Here is a 17,264-nt window from a genome sequence, read left to right as displayed (position 1 = left end):
CCGGATAAAGCACTAAATAAACTTCAGTTAGTGCTAAATACGGCTGCTAGAATCCTGACTAGAACCAAAAAATTTGATCATATTACTCCAGTGCTAGCCTCTCTACACTGGCTTCCTGTCAAAGCAAGGGCTGATTTCAAGGTTTTACTGCTAACCTACAAAGCATTACATGGGCTTGCTCCTACCTATCTCTCTGATTTGGTCCTGCCGTACATACCTACACGTACGCTACGGTCACAAGACGCAGGCCTCCTAATTGTCCCTAGAATTTTTAAGCAAACAGCTGGAGGCAGGGCTTTCTCCTATAGAGCTCCATTTTTATGGAACGGTCTGCCTACCCATGTCAGAGACGCAAACTCGGTCTCAACCTTTAAGTCTCTACTGAAGACTCATCTCTTCAGTGGGTCATATGATTGAGTGTAGTCTGGCCCAGGAGTGGGAGGGTGAACGGAAAGGCTCTGGAGCAACGAACCGCCCTTGCTGTCTCTGCCTGGCCGGTTCCCCTCTTTCCACTGGGATTCTCTGCCTCAAACCCTATTACAGGGGCTGAGTCACTGGCTTTACTGGGGCTCCCTCATGCCGTCCCTGGAGGGGGTGCGTCACCTGAGTGGGTTGAGTCACTGATGTGGTCATCCTGTCTGGGTTGGCGCCCCCCCCCCCCCCCCCCCCCCCTTGGGTTGTGCCGTGGCGGAGGTCTTTGTGGGCTATACTCAGCCTTGTCTCAGGATGGTAAGTTGGTGGTTGAAGATATCCCTCTAGTGGTGTGGGGGCTGTGCTTTGGCAAAGTGGGTGGGGTTATATCCTTCCTGTTTGGCCCTGTCCGGGGGTGTCCTCGGAGTGGGCCACAGTGTCTCCTGACCCCTCCTGTCTCAGCCTCCAGTATTTATGCTGCAGTAGTTTATGTGTCGGGGGGCTAGGGTCAGTTTGTTATATCTGGAGTACTTCTCCTGTCCTATTTGGTGTCCTGTGTGAATCTAAGTGTGCATTCTCTAATTCTCTCCTCTCTTTCTCTCTCTCGGAGGACCTGAGCCCTAGGACCATGCCCCACGACTACCTGACATGATGACTCCTTGCTGTCCCCAGTCCACCTGGCTGTGCTGCTGCTCCAGTTTCAACTGTTCTGCCTTATTATTATTCGACCATGCTGGTCATTTATGAACATTTGAACATCTTGGCCATGTTCTGTTATAATCTCCACCCGGCACAGCCAGAAGAGGACTGGCCATCCCACATATGCTCTCTCTAATTCTCTCTTTCTTTCTCTCTCTCGGAGGACCTGAGCCCTAGGACCATACCCCAGGAATACCTGACATGATGACTCCTTGCTGTCCCCAGTCCACCTGACTGTGCTGCTGCTCCAGTTTCAACTATTCTGCCTTATTATTATTCGACCATGCTGGTCATCTATGAACATTTGAACATCTTGACCATGTTTTGTTATAATCTCCACCCGGCACAGCCAGAAGAGGACTGGCCACCCCACATAGCCTGGTTCCTCTCTAGGTTTCTTCCTAGGTTTTGGCCTTTCTAGGGAGTTTTTCCTAGCCACCGTGCTTCTACACCTGCATTGCTTGCTGTTTGGGGTTTTAGGCTGGGTTTCTGTACAGCACTTTGAGATATCAGCTGATGTACGAAGGGCTATATAAATGAATTTGATTTGATTTGGAGAGGTAGAGGTGGAGAGAGACTAAGGAAGTAGAGATTGAGCTGTGGAGAGGTAGAGGTGGAGAGAGACTAAGGAAGTAGAGATAGAGATGTGGAGAGGTAGAGGTGGAGAGAGACTAAGGAAGTAGAGATTGAGCTGTTGAGAGGTAGAGATGGAGAGAGACTAAGGAAGTAGAGATTGAGCTGTGGAGAGGCTACGACGTTGCTGAATGCGGTGGACACCCGTCGTTCAGGGCGGGATATTTTTTGGTGTGCCTGTTTTGCATGTTATTTTGGCATTAATACATGCCACATATTAGTTTGCAAACAATGTAAAAAATGATTTATTGGTTTAGTAAATCCGCATACAAACAAGGTCTCTTTTTTGCTTTCTTGAGTAAGGCAGCTCCGAAATGCAAGTGCTTCAGCCTAGCTCAGTGCTTTCTGTGTTGTAGGGGCAGCCAGCGGAAGATACGGAGCGTAGGGGTTGGTAATCTTCTCTAGTTGCGCCGTGATTGCTCATTCTTTTGTCACTCATGGGGACACTACGTCCCCGCATAATCTACAGGGAGAGCTAAAAAGTTAGAGCCCATTGGGTGCTGCCATAGATTTACATTACAAGTGCCCATCCAAGAAGGCTCAAGGTCATTGGCCACAGATAAAACTACGTCAAGTCACGTAATATCTACCGTAGCTTTGATTGGACTGATCATGTCAACATCATACTTTAAAAATCTTAGCTACCAAGCTAGACAAGCAGTCATCATTAATCACGTCGACAATCTACTGGTAAATCATTTTCCAGCCTTGTCATACGAAGAGAAATTAACTTTAAAATGAGAGCACAGCACAATGGTGTGTCCAAAAAGTTTTGTGTGCCGCTACATAAATGATGTAATATGCCTGGGAGATATGTATACTGTAGCTAATAAAGTAATACTAAGTGTATGTTGTGTAGTAAGCTGTTAGTAGCCCATGTGCCTTGCCCTAATAATTTGACCCTTTCGCCTTCATAACTTAGCCTACTGTTCTGACTTGGTGGTTAAATGTAACCTATAGCCTGTTATAGAGAAATGTCATCATCGAATAATGTAAGAGATTTCGTTGTCTGCTTAAGTGCCCCCTTTATTTATCCTACGGTTCTGACTTGGTGTACAGGGAGAATACTGTAAGAACGGCCCATGTTCTGAATTCTGTCGCTGTACATTTCAAAAGTGGTGAACACATAGTTATATTAACTACGTCCATCTTTAGCTCATTAGTGTCTTAATCGAAAATACAGATTGCCTCTAATCCGCTTATCGCTCCCTTATGACATAATTTGTACATCTCAATTATCAGTAGAAACCGCATTTTTTCAACTTCTTCGGGATCGGTGTCCCTTCCACGGGACGATTCAGCTAACACAGGCTAATGCGATTTGCATGAGGTTGTAAGTAACAAGAACATTTCCCAGGACATAGACATATCTGATATTGGCAGAAAGCTTACATTCTTGATAAGCAAGTCAGCCATATCAGCTATTTTTTTTAAAGGCAGTAAAATGAGCCTGAATGAACGGTTTCTCTGCCAGACAAGGCTCCTGTGACAGCCAGGTGTAGCGGTGGTTAGAATTCACTCCATGGTGCTGAAAAAAAAACTCTGCTGAAGGGACAGCTTTATGTACACCCTAACAGTTTATGGGCACCATTTGTCACCATAATAGTGCAATTAATGTATTAGTGTTGTGTAGTGGCTTTCCTGGCATGTGTCCCCCCCAAACATATGTGTTTGCCCCATCAAGCTAAAATTGCCACTGGTTGAATGAGGTAACTGTGATTTACAGAGTAGTGCATCCATTTAGCAGGCTACAGCCCTGGGTCAGGTAAGGAGACAGTAAGATGGGCTACATTTAGCAGGCTACAGCTCCGGGTCAGGTAAGGAGACAGTAAGATGGGCTACATTTAGCAGGCTACAGCTCCGGGTCAGGTAAGGAGACAGTAAGATGGGCTACAGCTCCGGGTCAGGTAAGGAGACAGTAAGATGGGCTACAGCTCTGGGTCAGGTAAGGAGACAGTACGATGGGTCACATTTAGCAGGCTACAGCTCCGGGTCAGGTAAGGAGACAGTACGATGGGTCACATTTAGCAGGCTACAGCTCCGGGTCAGGTAAGGAGAGAGTAAGATGGGACATCGTTACCCCTGCTGCTTTAATATTTATTTATTTCTTCTCTCATTTAGAGCCTCCTCTGCGTCCCAAATGGTACCTTGTTCCCTTTATAGTGCATTACTTTTGACCAGGGTCCAAATACACAGGCAAACACACACACACACACCGCCAAACCATTCTGCCATAATGTCCGTTCACTCTGTATTACCTGAGCGTGAGACACGTCTGTCTGTATTACCTGAGAGTGAGACATGTCTACCCGTATTACCAGAGAGTGAGACATGGCTGCCTGTATTACCAGAGAGTGAGACACGTCCACCCGTATTACCAGAGAGTGAGACACGTCCACCTGTATTACCAGAGAGTGAGACACGTCCACCCGTATTACCAGAGAGTGAGACATGTCTACCTGTATTACCAGAGAGTGAGACACGTCCACCCGTATTACCAGAGAGTGAGACATGTCTACCTGTATTACCAGAGAGTGAGACATGTCTACCTGTATTACCAGAGAGTGAGACACGTCTGCCCGTATTACCAGAGATTGAGACACGTCTACCCTTATTACCAGAGAGTGAGACACGTCCACCCGTATTACCAGAGAGTGAGACATGTCTACCTGTATTATCTGAGAGTGAGAGATGTCTGCCCGTATTACCAGAGAGTGAGACATGTCTGCCCGTATTACCAGAGAGTGAGACATGTCTGCCCGTATTACCAGAGAGTGAGACACGTCTGCCCGTATTACCAGAGAGTGAGACACGTCCACCCGTATTACCAGAGAGTGAGACATGTCTACCTGTATTACCAGAGAGTGAGACATGTCCACCCGTATTACCAGAGAGTGAGACATGTCTACCTGTATTACCAGAGAGTGAGACATGTCTACCTGTATTACCAGAGAGTGAGACACGTCTGCCCGTATTACCAGAGATTGAGACACGTCTACCCGTATTACCAGAGATTGAGACACGTCTACCCTTATTACCAGAGAGTGAGACACGTCCACCCGTATTACCAGAGAGTGAGACATGTCTACCTGTATTATCTGAGAGTGAGAGATGTCTGCCCGTATTACCAGAGAGTGAGACATGTCTGCCCGTATTACCAGAGAGTGAGACATGTCTGCCCGTATTACCAGAGAGTGAGACATGTCTGCCCGTATTACCAGAGAGTGAGACATGTCTGCCCGTATTACCAGAGAGTGAGACATGTCTGCCCGTATTACCAGAGAGTGAGACATGTCTGCCCGTATTACCAGAGAGTGAGACATGTCTGCCCGTATTACCAGAGAGTGAGACATGTCTGCCCGTATTACCAGAGAGTGAGACATGTCTGCCCGTATTACCAGAGAGTGAGACATGTCTGCCCGTATTACCAGAGAGTGAGACATGTCTGCCCGTATTACCAGAGAGTGAGACATGTCTACCCGTATTACCAGAGAGTGAGACATGTCTGCCCGTATTACCAGAGAGTGAGACATGTCTACCCGTATTACCAGAGAGTGAGACATGTCTGCCTACCGTAATGTCTGTCAAACTAGACCTTTCATCCAGCTTCCATCCACCTGCTAATGTGCTCTTTCATCACACACAGGCACACACACACACACACACACACGCACTCACTCATCTTTCATCATATCCTGTAACATTTCATCTGCTCTCAGGAAGCATGTCTCTGACAGAAGCATTTAGACTAAATGTTCCCTTCAATACATCAGAGGCTGAAGCAAACAGCAGAGTGGATGAGTGCCCTCTCAGGGTGAAAGCACAGCAGCACTAAAGCCTAAAAGCCATTTTAAGAAGTGCCAATAAGACAGGCTAATGCAGGGCCAATAAGACAGGCTAATGCAGGCCCAATGAGACAGGCTAACGCAGTCCCAATGAGACAGGCTAACGCAGTCCCAATGAGACAGGCTAATGCAGGGCCAATAAGACAGGCTAATGCGTGTAATGTGATTGTAATTCATCTTGTCTATTGACTGAATTAAAAACCCTGGAAGAATGATTTGTTATTTTTTAGTTATTTCTGTATCATGAATGTGTGTGTGTGTGTTCGTCTTTAAATAATGTAATTCCGGGATTTCTGGATCTGAATCTGCAGGCAGTCAGACAGGAGAGATTTGGCAAAATGCTCATTTGCCCCAATTGTTGTTTTGTTGTATCTGCTTTTAAATCAAAATCAAATCAAATCAAATCTTATTTGTCACATACACATGGTTTTATTTAAGACTTGAGAGGTAAAAAGCAAAAAGCACTTGCGACGGATATAAATTGCAGCGAGGTTTTATTTGATGTTGCTAGGATTAGGCCAGTGACATGTCCTAGTTGATTTATTTGCTACATTGACAGACGGACTCCCGAGTGGCGCAGTGGTCTAAGGCACTGCGTCTCAGTGACAGAAGCTTCATTAAAGACACTGGTTCCGGGTTTGGGTTTGGCGGGGTAGGCTGTTATGGTGAATAAGAATTTGTTCTTTAACTGACTTGCCCAGTTAAATAAAAAGAGAAAATAAAAAAGACTGAGAACACAAAGGTTGCATACCAAATGAAATCCTATGTAGTGCACTACTTTTGACCAGGGCCCTAAGTAGTGAACTATATAGGGAATAGAGTGCTATTTGAGACACAGAAAAGTGATAAAACACCATCATGCTTATTCTGTCTCTGATGTGTGTGTGCATACAGTGCTACCACGAACACGTGGTATCTATAGCTAGAATGACTCAGAATATACAGGGCTACCACTAACACGTGGTATCTATAGCTAGAATGACTCCGAATATACAGGGCTACCACTAACACGTGGTATCTATAGCTAGAATGACTCAGAACATACAGGGTTACCACTAACACGTGGTATCTATAGCTAGAATGACTCAGAACATACAGGGCTACCACTAACACGTGGTATCTATAGCTAGAATGACTCAGAACATACAGTGCTACCACTAACACGTGGTATCTAGGGTCAGGCTTAGGTTATGGCTTAGGGTCAGTTTAATTAAAATATTTAACTTAATTGTAGCTAATGCATGCAGTTCTAAAATAAGTGTAAAGATACATGGCACAAGGCAATATCATTTTTAAAACAGTAACGATGCCTTCCCCCAGTCTGACTTTAGTAAAACAGTATCAAATGTTATGTTATTGGTCACATTCACGTGGTTAGCAGATGTTAATACGAGTGGAGCGAAATGCTTGTGCTTCTAGTTCCGACAGTGCAGTAATATATAACAAGTTTTCTAACAATTCCATAACAACTACCTAATACACACAACTCTAAAGGGGTGAATGAGAATATGTACATGTAAGTATGTCAAGGTGCAATGGGTGCAATAGGTGGTGTAAAATACAGTATATATATATATATATATATATATATATACATACATACACCACACTGTGTGAGTGGATCATTTCAGTTTGTCTGTGATGTGTACGCAGAGGAACTTAAAACTTTCCACATTCTCCCTCTGCTGTTTCCTGAAGTCCACGATCATCTCCTTTGTTTTGTTGACGTTGAGTGCAAGATTGTTTTCCTGACACCACACTCTGAGTGCCCTCACCTCCTCCCTGTAGACTCTCTCACCATTGTTGGTGATCAAGCCCAGGACTGTTGTGTCGTCTGCAAACTTGATGATTGAGTTGGAGGCATGCATGGCCATGCAGTCCTGGGTGAACAGGGAGTACAGGAAAGGGCTGAGCACACACCATTGTTGGGCCCCAGTGCTGAGGATCAGCTGAGTGGAGATGTTGTTTCCTAACTTCACCACCTGTAGGTGGCCCATCAGAAAGTCCAGGACCCAGTTGCACAGAGCGAGGTTGAGACCCAGGGCCTCCAGCTTGATGATGAGCTTGGAGGGTACGATGGTGTTGAATGCTGAGCTGTAGTCAATGAACAGCATTCTTACATATGTATTATTTTTGTCCAGACTGGATAGGGCAGTGTGCAGTGTGATAACGATTGTGTCATCTGTGGACCTGTTGGGGCGGTGTGCAAACTGAAGTGGGTCTAGGGTGGCCGGTAAGGTGGCGGTGACATGATCCTTGACTAGTCTCTCAAAGCACTTCACGATGACAGAAGTGAGTGCTACGGGGCGGTAGTCATTTAGTTCAGTTATCTTTGCCTTCTTGGGTACAGGAACAATGGTAGCCATCTTGAAGCCTGTGGGGACAACAGACTGGGATAGGGAGCAATTGAATATGTCCATAAACACACCAGCCAGCTGGTCTGTGCATGCTTTGAGGACGTGGCTAGGGATGCCATCTGGGTCAGCAGCCTTGTGAGGGTTAACACGTTTAAATGTTTTACTCATGTCATTTTACGGAGAAGGCGAGGGGGAGGGGCGCATTCCTTGTTAGCGAGCCGCAACGGTGCCACTGTATCATCCTCAAAGCGGGCAAAGACGTTGTTTAGTTTGTCTGGAAGAGTCTGTGTCTGTGACCTGGATGAATTTATTTTTGTAGTCCGTGATTTCTTGTAGACCCTGCCACATACGTCTTGTGTCTGAGCCGTTGAATTGCGACACCACCTTGTCCCTGTACCGGCATTTCGCTTTGTTTGATTGCATTGCGGAGGGAATGACTACACTGATTATATTCCCAGACCTCTTTCTATGGTTAAATGCGGTGGATCATGCTTTCAGTTTTGAGCGAATGCTGCCATCCATCATGATTTCTGTTTATGGTAGGTTTTAATAGTCACAGTGGGTACAACATCTCCAACGCAATTCTTTATAAACGCGCTCACTGAGTCAGCGGATAGGTATCGGGTGATCAGAAAAACTTGAGTTCTTGTATGTTATGATTACACCATGAGTCGTTAATCATAGATTATACACCTCCGCCCTTCCTTTTCCCAGAGAGGTGTTTATCTCTGTTGGCGCAATGCATGGAGAAGCTCGGTGGCAGAACGATTCCAACAACATATCCCGCGAGAGCCATGTTTCCGTGAAACAGAGAACGTTACAATCTCTGACGTCTCTCTGGAAGGCAGCCCTTGCTCGAATTTCATCTACCTTGTTGTCAAGAGACTGGACAATAGCTAGTAGTATACTCTGGAGCGGTGTGCGATACGCACGTCTACGGAGCCTGGCCAGGTGGCCGCTTCGTCTGCTCCTTCTGCAGCGCCGTTGCTTTGGAATTAGCTCCATTGTCCTGGGTGGTGGTCCAAACAGAGGATCCGCTTCGGGAAAGTCGTATTCCTGGTCGTAATGATGGTAAACTGATGTTGCCCTTATATCCAATGGTTCCTCCCGGCTGAATGTAATAAGACTTAAGATTTCATGGGGTAACAATGTAAGAAATAGCACATAGAAAAACTAAATACTGCACAGTTTCCTAAGAACTCGAAGTGAGGCGACCATCTCTGTCGGCGCCATGGTTTGTCTTCCCCCAGTCTGACTTTATTAACACATTAACGATGCCTTCCCCCAGTCTAACTTCATTAACGATGCCTTCCCACAGTCTAACTTTATTAACAAATGAACGATGCCTTCCCCCAGTCTAACTTCATTAACACATTAACGATGCCTTCCCCCAGTCTAACTTTATTAACGATGCCTTCCCCCAGTCTAACTTTATTAACACATTAACGATGCCTTCCCCCAGTCTAACTTCATTAAAACAGTAACGATGTCTTCCTCTAGTCTAACTTCATTAACGATGCCTTCCCCCAGTCTAACTTCATTAGCGATGCCTTCCCCCAGTCTAACTTCATTAACACATTAACGATGCCTTCCCCCAGTCTAACTTCATTAACAGATTAACGATGCCTTCCCCCAGTCTAACTTCATTAATGATGCCTTCCCCCAGCCTAACTTCATTAACACATTAACGATGCCTTCCCCCAGTCTAACTTCATTAACGATGCCTTCCCCCAGTCTAACTTCATTAACGATGCCTTCCCCCAGTCTAACTTCATTAACACATTAACGATGCCTTCCCCCAGTCTAACTTCATTAACACAGTAACGATGTCTTCCTCTAGTCTAACTTCATTAACACATTAACGATGCCTTCCCCCAGTCTAACTTCATTAACGATGCCTTCCCCTAGTCTAACTTCATTAACACATTAACGATGCCTTCCCCCAGTCTAACTTCATTAATGATGCCTTCCCCCAGTCTAACTTCATTAACGATGCCTCCCCCCAGTCTAACTTCATTAACGATGCCTTCCCCCAGTCTAACTTCATTAACACATTAACGATGCCTTCCCCCAGTCTAACTTCATTAACACATTAACGATGCCTTCCCCCAGTCTAACTTCATTAACACATTAACGATGCCTTCCACCAGTCTAACTTCATTAACACATTAACGATGCCTTCCCCCAGTCTAACTTCATTAACACAGTAACGATGTCTTCCTCTAGTCTGACTTTATTAAAACAGTAACGATGTCTTCCTCTAGTCTGACTTTATTAAAACAGTAACGATGTCTTCCCCCAATCTATTAAAACCTTAACGATGCATTTCTTCAGTAAAACAGTAACAAGGCCTTCCTCCAGTCCAACATTAAAACAGTAATGATGCCTTCCCCCAGAATAACTTTATTAAAATAGTAACAATGCCTTCCTCCAGTCTCTGCTCCTCTCCTTCCTATGTGGTTGAATTACCACGGGAGCTGGTCCATCTGATTACCTGGGTGTAAGGAGGGCATAGAGATGCTGCTTGACACACACACACAAACAAATAGAGAGAGAGGGTATAGAGCTTGACAGACACACACACAAACACATACAGAGAGAGGGTATAGAGCTTGACAGACACAAACAAACACACACTACTTGAGACAATGGTCTACCTGATGAGCCATTTATCAGAGCCTGACTGAGTCCTGGACGGAGAGCATCAATTAAGCCCTTAAATTCTCTCTGGGGGATAATGTCCCCACTATAATAAGGCATCGCCTTACACATACAGCAGTATAGGGTTGTGTCTGTTTGGCATGCAGATGGGTAGTTGCTCCTCCACAGGTAAAAGCCAGTAAATCAATGGTGTTTTCTAAACTTTGTCTGTCTGTCTGTCTGTCTGTATGTCTGGAGGGAATAGACATGACGCTACTGTCTGTCTGGAGGGAATAGACATGACGCTACTGTCTAGAGGGAATAGACATGATGCTACTGTCTAGAGGAGGGAATAGACATGATGCTACTTTCTAGAGGAGGGAATAGACATGATGCTACTGTCTAGAGGAGGGAATAGACATGATGCTACTGTCTAGAGGAGGGAATATACATGATGCTACTGTCTAGAGGAGGGAATAGACATGATGCTACTGTCTAGAGGAGGGAATGGACATGACGCTACTGTCTAGAGGAGGGAATGGACATGACGCTACTGTCTAGAAGGAATAGACATGATGCTACTGTCTAGAGGGAATAGACATGACGCTACTGTCTAGAGGGAATAGACATGACCCTACTGTCTAGAGGGAATAGACATGAAGCTACTGTCTAGAGGGAATAGACATGATGCTACTGTCTAGAGGGAATAGACATGATGCTACTGTCTAGAGGGAATAGACATGATGCTACTGTCTAGAGGGAATAGACATGATGCTACTGTCTAGAGGAGGGAATAGACATGGTGCTACTGTCTAGAGGGAATAGACATGATGCTACTGTCTAGAGGGAATAGACATGACCCTACTGTCTAGAGGAGGGAATAGACATGGTGCTACTGTCTAGAGGAGGGAATAGACATGATGCTACTGTCTAGAGGGAATAGACATGATGCTACTGTCTAGAGGGAATAGACATGATGCTACTGTCTAGAGGGAATAGACATGATGCTACTGTCTAGAGGAGGGAACAGACATGACGCTACTGTCTAGAGGAGGGAATAGACATGATGCTACTGTCTAGAGGAGGGAATGGACATGATGCTACTGTCTAGAGGAGGGAATGGACATGATGCTACTGTCTAGAGGAGGGAATAGACATGATGCTACTGTCTAGAGGGAATAGACATGATGCTACTGTCTAGAGGGAATAGACATGACGCTACTGTCTAGAGGAGGGAATAGACATGACGCTACTGTCTAGAGGAGGGAATAGACATGACGCTACTGTCTAGAGGGATTAGACATGACGCTACTGTCTAGAGGAGGGAATAGACATGACGCTACTGTCTAGAGGAGGGAATAGACATGACGCTACTGTCTAGAGGAGGGAATAGACATGACGCTACTGTCTAGAGGAGGGAATAGACATGACGCTACTGTCTAGAGGAGGGAATAGACATGACGCTACTGTCTAGAGGGAATAGACATGACGCTACTGTCTAGAGGGAATAGACATGACGCTACTGTCTAGAGGGAATAGACATGACGCTACTGTCTAGAGGAGGGAATAGACATGACGCTACTGTCTAGAGGAGGGAATAGACATGACGCTACTGTCTAGAGGAGGGAATAGACATGACGCTACTGTCTAGAGGGAATAGACATGACGCTACTGTCTAGAGGGAATAGACATGACGCTACTGTCTAGAGGAGGGAATAGACATGAAGCTACTGTCTAGAGGGAATAGACATGACGCTACTGTCTAGAGGGAATAGACATGACGCTACTGTCTAGAGGAGGGAACAGACATGACGCTACTGTCTAGAGGAGGGAATGTACATGATGCTACTGTCTAGAGGAGGGAATGGACATAATGCTACTGTCTAGAGGATGGAATGGACATGATGCTACTGTCTAGAGGGAATAGACATGATGCTACTGTCTAGAGGGAATAGACATGATGCTACTGTCTAGAGGGAATAGACATGATGCTACTGTCTAGAGGGAATAGACATGATGCTACTGTCTAGAGGAGGGAATGGACATGATGCTACTGTCTAGAGGAGGGAATAGACATGACGCTACTGTCTAGAGGAGGGAATAGACATGACGCTACTGTCTAGAGGAGGGAATAGACATTACGCTACTGTCTAGAGGAGGGAATAGACATGACGCTACTGTCTAGAGGAGGGAATAGACATGACGCTACTGTCTAGAGGAGGGAATAGACATGACGCTACTGTCTAGAGGGAAGAGACATGACGCTACTGTCTAGAGGAGGGAATAGACATGACGCTACTGTCTAGAGGAGGGAATAGACATGATGCTACTGTCTAGAGGGAATAGACATGATGCTACTGTCTAGAGGGAAGAGACATGACGCTACTGTCTAGAGGAGGGAACAGACATGATGCTACTGTCTAGAGGGAATAGACATGATGCTACTGTGTAGAGGATGGAATGGACATGATGCTACTGTCTAGGCGGGAACAGACATTATGCTACTGTCTAGGCGGGAATAGACATGATGCTACTGTCTAGAGGGAATAGACATGACGCTACTGTCTAGAGGGAATAGACATGACGCTACTGTCTAGAGGAGGGAATAGACATGATGCTACTGTCTAGAGGAGGGAAGAGACATGATGCTACTGTCTAGAGGGAATAGACATGATGCTACTGTCTAGAGGGAAGAGACATGACGCTACTGTCTAGAGGAGGGAATAGACATGATGCTACTGTCTAGAGGGAAGAGACATGACGCTACTGTCTAGAGGGAAGAGACATGACGCTACTGTCTAGAGGGAATAGACATGACGCTACTGTCTAGAGTGTTATTTCTTACATTAGTACCCCAGGTCATCTTAGGTTTCATTACATACAGTCGAGAAGAACTACTGAATATAAGATCAGCGTCAACTCACCATCAGTACGACCAAGAATATGTTTTTCGCGACGCGGATCCTGTGTTCTGCCTTACAAACAGGACAACGGAGTGGATCCTATGCAGCGACCCCAAAAAACGCCTCCGAAAGAGAGGGAAACGAGGCGGTCTTCTGGTCAGACTCCGGAGACGGGCACACCGTGCACCACTCCCTAGCATTCTTCTTGCCAAAGTCCAGTCTCTTGACAACAAGGTTGATGAAATCCGAGCAAGGGTAGCATTCCAGAGGGACATCAGAGACTGTAACGTCCTTTGCTTCACTGAAACATGGCTCACTGGAGAGACTCTATCCGAAGCGGTGCAGCCAACGGGTTTCTCCACGCATCGCGCTGACAGAAACAAACATCTTTCTGGTAAGAAGAGGGGCGGGGGCGTATGCCTCATGGCCAACGTGACATGGTGTGATGAAAGAAACATACAGGAACTCAAATCCTTCTGTTCACCTGATTTAGAATTCCTCACAATCAAATGTAGACCGCATTATGTACCAAGAGAATTCTCTTCGATTATAATCACAGCCGTATATATCCCCCCCAAGCAGACACATCGATGGCTCTGAACGAACTTTATTTAACTCTCTGCAATGCAAACTGGAAACAATTTATCCGGAGGCTGCATTCATTGTAGCTGGGGATTTTAACAAGGCTAATCTGAAAACAAGACTCCCTAAATTTTATCAGCATATCGATTGCGCAACCAGGGGTGGAAAGACCTCGGATCATTGTTACTCTAACTTCCGCGACGCATATAAGGCCCTGCCCCGCCCCCCTTTCGGAAAAGCTGACCACGACTCCATTTTGTTGATCCCTGCCTACAGACAGAAACTAAAACAAGAGGCTCCCACGCTGAGGTCTGTCCAACGCTGGTCCGACCAAGCTGACTCCACACTCCAAGACTGCTTCCATCACGTGGACTGGGAGATGTTTCGTATTGCGTCAGATAACAACATTGACGAATACGCTGATTCGGTGTGCGAGTTCATTAGAACGTGCGTTGAAGATGTCGTTCCCATAGCAACGATTAAAACATTCCCTAACCAGAAACCGTGGATTGATGGCAGCATTCGTGTGAAACTGAAAGCGCGAACCACTGCTTTTAATCAGGGCAAGGTGTCTGGTAACATGACCGAATACAAACAGTGCAGCTATTCCCTCAGCAAGGCTATCAAACAAGCTAAGCGCCAGTACAGAGACAAAGTAGAATCTCAATTCAACGGCTCAGACACAAGAGGCATGTGGCAGGGTCTACAGTCAATCACGGACTACAGGAAGAAATCCAGCCCAGTCACGGACCAGGATGTCTTGCTCCCAGGCAGACTAAATAACTTTTTTGCCCGCTTTGAGGACAATACAGTGCCACTGACACGGCCTGCAAAGAAAACATGCGGTCTCTCCTTCACTGCAGCCGAGGTGAGTAAAACATTTAAACGTGTTAACCCTCGCAAGGCTGCAGGCCCAGACGGCATCCCCAGCCGCGTCCTCAGAGCATGCGCAGACCAGCTGGCCGGTGTGTTTACGGACATATTCAATCAATCCCTATACCAGTCTGCTGTTCACACATGCTTCAAGAGGGCCACCATTGTTCCTGTTCCCAAGAAAGCTAAGGTAACTGAGCTAAACGACTACCGCCCCGTAGCACTCACATCCGTCATCATGAAGTGCTTTGAGAGACTAGTCAAGGACCATATCACCTCCACCCTACCTGACACCCTAGACCCACTCCAATTTGCTTACCGCCCAAATAGGTCCACAGACGATGCAATCTCAACCACACTGCACACTGCCCTAACCCATCTGGACAAGAGGAATACCTATGTGAGAATGCTGTTCATCGACTACAGCTCGGCATTCAACACCATAGTACCCTCCAAGCTCGTCATCAAGCTCGAGACCCTGGGTCTCGACCCCGCCCTGTGCGACTGGGTACTGGACTTCCTGACGGGCCGCCCCCAGGTGGTGAGGGTAGGCAACAACATCTCCTCCCCGCTGATCCTCAACACTGGGGCCCCACAAGGGTGCGTTCTGAGCCCTCTCCTGCACTCCCTGTTCACCCACGACTGCGTGGCCACGCACGCCTCCAACTCAATCATCAAGTTTGCGGACGACACAACAGTGGTAGGCTTGATTACCAACAACGACGAGACGGCCTACAGGGAGGAGGTGAGGGCCCTCGGAGTGTGGTGTCAGGAAAATAACCTCACACTCAACGTCAGCAAAACTAAGGAGATGATTGTGGACTTCAGGAAACAGCAGAGGGAACACCCCCCTATCCACATCGATGGAACAGTAGTGGAGAGGGTAGCAAGTTTTAAGTTCCTCGGCATACACATCACAGACAAACTGAATTGGTCCACTCACACAGACAGCATTGTGAAGAAGGCGCAGCAGCGCCTCTTCAACCTCAGGAGGCTGAAGAAATTCGGCTTGTCACCAAAAGCACTCACAAACTTCTACAGATGCACAATCGAGAGCATCCTGGCGGGCTGTATCACCGCCTGGTATGGCAACTGCACCGCCCTCAACCGTAAGGCTCTCCAGAGGGTAGTGAGGTCTGCACAACGCATCACCGGGGGCAAACTACCTGCCCTCCAGGACACCTACACCACCCGATGTCACAGGAAGGCCATAAAGATCATCAAGGACATCAACCACCCGAGCCACTGCCTGTTCACCACGCTATCATCCAGAAGGCGAGGTCAGTACAGGTGCATCAAAGCTGGGACCGAGAAACAGCTTCTATCTCAAGGCCATCAGACTGTTAAACAGCCACCACTAACACTGAGTGGCTGCTGCCAACACACTGACACTGACTCAACTCCAGCCACTTTAATAATGGGAATTGATGGGAAATGATGTAAATATATCACTAGCCACTTTAAACAATGCTACCTTATATAATGTTACTTACCCTACATTATTCATCTCATATGCATACGTATATACTGTACTCTATATCATCGACTGTATCCTTATGTAATACATGTATCACTAGCCACTTTAAACTATGCCACTTGTTTACATACTCATCTCATTTGTACATACTGTACTCGATACCATCTACTGTATCTTGCCTATGCTGCTCTGTACCATCACTCATTCATATATCCTTATGTACATATTCTTTATCCCCTTACACTGTGTACAAGACAGTAGTTTGGGAATTGTTAGTTAGATTACTGTTATTACTGCATTGTCGGAACTAGAAGCACAAGCATTTCGCTACACTCGCATTAACATCTGCTAACCATGTGTATGTGACAAATAAAATGTGATTTGATTTGATTTGATTTGATTTAGAGGAGGGAATAGACATGACGCTACTGTCTAGAGGGAAGAGACATGACGCTACTGTCTAGAGGAGGGAATAGACATGACGCTACTGTCTAGAGGAGGGAATAGACATGACGCTACTGTCTAGAGGGAAGAGACATGACGCTACTGTCTAGAGGAGGGAATAGACATGATGCTACTGTCTAGAGGGAAGAGACATGACGCTACTGTCTAGAGGAGGGAATAGACATGACGCTACTGTCTAGAGGAGGGAATAGACATGACGCTACTGTCTAGAGGAGGGAATAGACATGACGCTACTGTCTAGAGGGAAGAGACATGACGCTACTGTCTAGAGGAGGGAATAGACATGATGCTACTGTCTAGAGGGAATAGACATGATGCTACTGTGTAGAGGGAAGAGACATGACGCTTCTGTCTAGAGGAGGAAATAGACATGATGCTA

General features: G+C 46.1%; 1 protein-coding gene across 1 annotated transcript in view; it reads right to left on the bottom strand.

The window, feature by feature from the left end:
* Window positions 1-17,264, bottom strand: part of LOC139390535 (glutamate receptor 3-like) — a 277,696-nt gene that overhangs the window by 134,653 nt on the left and 125,779 nt on the right. The window lies entirely within an intron of this gene.

This window comes from Oncorhynchus clarkii, chromosome 31, assembly GCF_045791955.1.
Source record: "Oncorhynchus clarkii lewisi isolate Uvic-CL-2024 chromosome 31, UVic_Ocla_1.0, whole genome shotgun sequence".
NCBI classification, from domain to species: domain Eukaryota; kingdom Metazoa; phylum Chordata; class Actinopteri; order Salmoniformes; family Salmonidae; genus Oncorhynchus; species Oncorhynchus clarkii.
Note: the sequence above shows the minus strand (reverse complement) of the source record. Positions and strands in the feature narration are given on the sequence as shown.